This window comes from Etheostoma cragini, chromosome 15, assembly GCF_013103735.1.
Source record: "Etheostoma cragini isolate CJK2018 chromosome 15, CSU_Ecrag_1.0, whole genome shotgun sequence".
NCBI classification, from domain to species: Eukaryota; Metazoa; Chordata; class Actinopteri; order Perciformes; family Percidae; genus Etheostoma; species Etheostoma cragini.
Genome location: NC_048421.1, coordinates 9,119,099 through 9,124,353, shown reverse-complemented (window position 1 = coordinate 9,124,353; position 5,255 = coordinate 9,119,099).

Genomic DNA, 5,255 nt, shown 5'->3' with positions numbered 1-5,255 from the left:
CACACACACACACACACACACACACAGGGAGAAGATTAATAATGCACGCATGTAATGCATGCATGTGGCACGGTTAAGGTCTAGAATATTTGTCTTGTAAAGGTGTGACAGGGCCACAACTGTGTGATTAGGAGTTTTGATAGCATTGCATTAGCATTTGACACCTGTGTTTTGTAGTTTATGGTTAAACTCATGGGACAAGTGTGTAGAGTTTTGAAAACTGTGTTCAAGCAATGAAAAACAAACTAAAGTTGGTCCGCATAAACTGCTGCTGTGCAGATTATAGTTAGGGTTTTGCACATGTGGCTCCAGTTGTGCCCACTGTTGTTCAGTAATCGAAAGAAACTGTAATAGTAGCTTGTACTGTTTTTTGGTATGGTTTGTCAACATCAAAAATGTTTCTAGACACAACGGTAATAGTGGCCTACATTTTTAATTATGACCAGTTTAGTTTTATTTTAAGGTAAAATGATCAAAACACATTTGTGATTTTGTTGTAAAATTATCTTTAAAACTGTGGAAAGTAAATATTTCACTCATCTTAGTTCCTCCAACACTTTCAAAATGATAGCCATGTGAATATACTCTGCGGTCTGATGGTGTGTGTTTGTCACGACGGTGAGCAATGAGCAACACAGTGAATCCTCCCATTCTCCAGAAGAAGACACTGTTGCTGAGATATTCCTGGGGTGAAAAAAAATATTACAGTAAGTGAAATTAACATTTCATTAATATTCATGGCAATCTTTGAAGACTATCAGCGGGTCAGCCCTCTGACGACCTCAGCATCTGGGTTTTGGTGTAAAAACCTTCTTGAAATACAGGCTACTGGCTGCAGACTTCCCCTTTCATCCACTTACGGCTGTGTGTGTTTCTGTGGAAGTATTTACTGATGAAACCCCCCACACGACTTCGATGTCTTTGATGGGAGGTGAGGCTGAGAGGCAGGAGTCTAGTTGGAAGCCGGTTTAACTGAGTGGCTACTGAGGGAAGGTCACGACAGCGGTGGAGGAGGGAGTGAGAGATGAAGGGACAGCGGGGGAGAGGGAAGACTGTGAAGGGATCTCTGACAACCAGTTAAAATCTCCGACTTCACAGCACCCCATTTGTTCCATTTGTCGCAAAAGTTTCTCTATAAACCCTCTGATCTCTGATCCTCTCCTTTTATCTTTCTTTTATGCGACATGAAGCTCTCTCTGTGTAACCTTCTAACTTTGTGTTGCTATTTGCATCTCTGTTTCAGACTCTCGTTCTCACCCTCCTGCTCCTTTTTTTCTCCTGAGTAGTGCTGCTTCAGTAGTATTTTGACATCTTGACAGTTTGTCTGTTTTCATCTGGGCACTCATTTTTTTACATTTCTCCTTGATCTGTAAGATGATGTCATTGGAAGAGTGTGCAGACACATGCATTCAACGGTCCCCACTAACCCCAATGCTTTATATCCAGTGGTTTTAGACTGACCTGAATATCTCTGACATGACTTACACCAAAGCTAATAACAGCAACAGGATAACTGCTACCCGTGCTAGTGGAAGTTGCCTGGCAAAGTTATTGTCGCAGGATGAGAAACAGGCCCAGCAGTGGTCGGGAAACTCAGAGACCTGCATGCCAGTTTCACTGCACCATTTAGAAGTTTAATTCAGGTTCAATCATACCCCTTTTTCCTTTCCCTCACACACACCCCTCTGTCTTTCCCTCTCTCCCCCTGTAACTCACTTTCCATGAGCTAAGCAGCATATGAACACCTGTTATTTTAAATGACATACTCATTGTTGTGCCGAGCTGGATGTGTAAATCATTGTGTGCCACTGCGTGAGGCTGCCGTGTGAGTACACTCAAACAAATGACTGACACCTCCAACACGCTAAAAGAGAAAAACAGGATAAAACAGAACATGTGCTCAGCATCCAGGAATTCATCTTTCACTCCCCCTTCCTTTTTTAAGCTCTACACAATAGCAGACTCACAGCTATCAACGTCTTTGTAGATAGTTAAATGGCTGCTCAGTGTTGTCTTTGCTATGGTGTTAAAGTGTGTGTCCTGCTCGCTGCTCTGTGAGGCTGTACTTGGGCACAGCAGTGCTTTGAGAAAAATGCTAATGCCAGCATACGGACATGTTGATGTTCACCAGGTAATGGTTACCATGATCTATTCCAATTGCAAATAAGCACTAAACACAAAGGACAGCTGAGGATAACCATGTGGTGTTAACCCATTTTCAGGTAGTGAGAGTGGTCAGAATGAAGTGACATAAGGGGGAAGTGGTTGTGTGCTGACTTAACCTGGAAAGTCACAGGTGTGTGAGATGATTGAGGTTTTGGAGCTTCCTGCTACAGGTGAGTTGAAAAAGCTTGGGCCTGGAAAAGGTTGGGCCTCAAACAAAGGGCTGTGGAGAACATTTTGCTAGCTGAAGAACACTACGCAGAATAAAGAACTGAAATTCTTTTGTTTCCAACGCTACAAAATTGTGCACACCTTTTAAATTCTGAACTGCTACAATCAAGGAGGAGCAGGGCTGGCCCAGCTAGGCCGCTTTCAGAATGGAGCCCAATAAGCACCGCGTCGTCATCTTCTAAATGCAAACCATGCAGAATGTGAGGTGAGTCAGTAACACCATGCATCCTCCAGATGTAGGAAAAGCATTGCACCTACCTGGTTTGGTTAGTCTAACACTCATCTTCATAGGGAAACCCCCTAGCTAGACTAACTTTTAGTAGCAGTGGTCTTTGATATTTTTAATGAGTTGTCAGGAGACAATAGGAAGTAGATCTGCAAGTATGTGTGAGCAGATATGTGCACATGTCACTGTGCATTTTGCAGAGCATTTATGTTGTCCGATGCTGTGAACAATTGCTGAGGGGTCTGTGGGGCCATGGAGGGAAGTCTCTATAAAGACCTCAGTAATCCCTGGCTGTGCTGCAGGGGGCTGAGGCAATAACTCCAGGGTGAGAGCCCTGTGACACGAGTCTCTTTTTCTCTGTCATTCTCACTATAGCCTGGGGACACACTCAATGAGACACACAATGCTTTGTCATCCTTCTCTATTGTTCCATTGCTAAGCACCTCTTCACGTTGTCTCGACTGAGCCTCCTTTTTAAGGCCGCAGGTGCTTAAGATGTTGAATTCATTGCTGTCAGATGGAACTTCAGACATTTAAACTGAGATTGTGGATTTAGTGTTGAGCATTAACACAATTTAGTAAGATGTTACTGCCATGAGTGGTGTTAGGTGTTAACAATGTCCAACGTTATGTTATGTTAGTTATGTAACAGTTGAATTCCCCCCAGGGGATACATAAAGTTATTTGTATGGAAGTGTGCTGATATTCATTCTAGCAACTGAAACCAGTGATGAAGATAGGACTTCTAGAGAAAACATAACACCGTAATGTGTGAATATGTGACATAGGTATGGAGGCTTTGGGATCTTTTTGACAGAGTTGTACTAAGTAAGTCTTATGGAACAATATTGCATCCAAAATTTCCGCCTTGATTAATGTTACTGTACCCGTTACAGTAAAGGTTTGGATTCTGAATGACATATCAGCCTTCCAGCTGCTAAGAGAATGATTGCAACCCGTTGTAAGCCACCTCATGAGTCCATACTGTGAATTTGTGCTGCAGCCTTTTTCTTTTGATTGCTATGTGATTAGTCCTTTTTCTTGTGTCTGTCTGTGTGTGTGTCTGTTTGTGTGTGTTTGTGTGTTTTGGCATGTGTTTTTTTTTCTCTCCCTTTCTCACATTTTTCCTCTCTGTTTTTGTGGCCTTGGGATGCGTTTCTATGTCCCAGTGTGTTGTTTGTAACTGTTCGTGAATGTTATGTTTTCTGAATATAAAAACAGTAAAAAAATACATACATGTAAAAAGGATTTGGAGAGCGTGGACGTAAAGGTGCTCTTGGTCAGTTTCAATTATCAATAAAACTTGAAAAAAGATGGATTTGGATGGATTGCTGTTTAAATAAAGCTCCTATGTTCTAAATTGGGCTGAAGACACAAAAATGAAATAAAAGATTAATCTGCAATAATGAGAGGAGGTGGAGTACCGTTCCTAAATAATAAATCTACAGCCCATGTGCAGCAACAAACACAACCTTTAGGAAGTAAGCATTTCAGCAGACTGAATCAGAGCTGCAGTGAAAGTTTATGTTAGAATAGCGCAACAACAGGGATTAAGTGTGTTTGTGGTGAAAGAAATGCCTTGGGGTGTGCTCTGAGTAGTGTGAGACTGTTGATAATGTAGTCAAGTTTTTTTTTTTTTTTTTTTTTCTTCTGTGTACCTCCTGATCCAATCAGTCCAGTATTCTTTTATTACCGAGCCTTTAATGAGTTCACTCTGCGCCACAAATAAAAGCAGTGGCTTTGTCTCTGTGAGCAACCGCGTCAACTTTACCCATTCAAAGTCCCATTAAAAACAGATTGTGCTGTTGCTCAGCCTGAATCCTGAATCCCATTAAAAACACCCCACAGAAGCGAAACAGTCATTAGCGAGTGAATCGGCTTTAGTAATTAACTCCCTCTCCCATTGCCAGCCATTGTGTTTATCGTTCTCCTTTAAAAAAAAAACAAAAAAAAAAACCTCCAGGGCCCAAAGCGGTGAGTTCCTCACTGATGTAATGTTTTGGTTTACCTTCAGTCCCGTGGGCAGGAAGTGAAAAAAAGCATTTAGATGATGTGTGATAGGAAAACAGGAAGTTAAAGTAAAATAAACAGAATTTGGGGTAGATAGCTAAATTCCCTCAAGCCCAAACAGATCCACAAGGGACTTCATTGTAGCTGAGGCCTTTTGATTAAACAAAGAATAACATGGCAAGTTCCCAATTTGGGATTACTTAAGTGATTATTGTGCTTGTGTTGTATACAGTAATTCTGTTATATTTAATAGATTTGACCTCCATTAGCACAACATTTGAAAGTAGAATATGAAATGGTACCAAAAATGATATTTTGCACATGTTTGCTTACTCTTAAAGAACCTAACCTCGTCCAAAACCATTTTCTCTAAACTTTTCTGGCCAACTGATGTGTTTTATTTCTCCCATCATTCTCAAAGTTCAACATTTTTGATGGAGATTAAAATGCATAATGCTCCCTTTTAACACTCCAGTTTTCCTTTCCCCACCAGCCGTATCAAAGAGCTGGCCTGATTCTGTCGGCGCTGTCAGTGCTTCAAAGGCTGTGTTTCAGAGAGGGGCTCTATGACGTCCAGTGGCAGTGTTTCAAATCACCTCTGGTGCAGTAGATATAAAGATAGCAT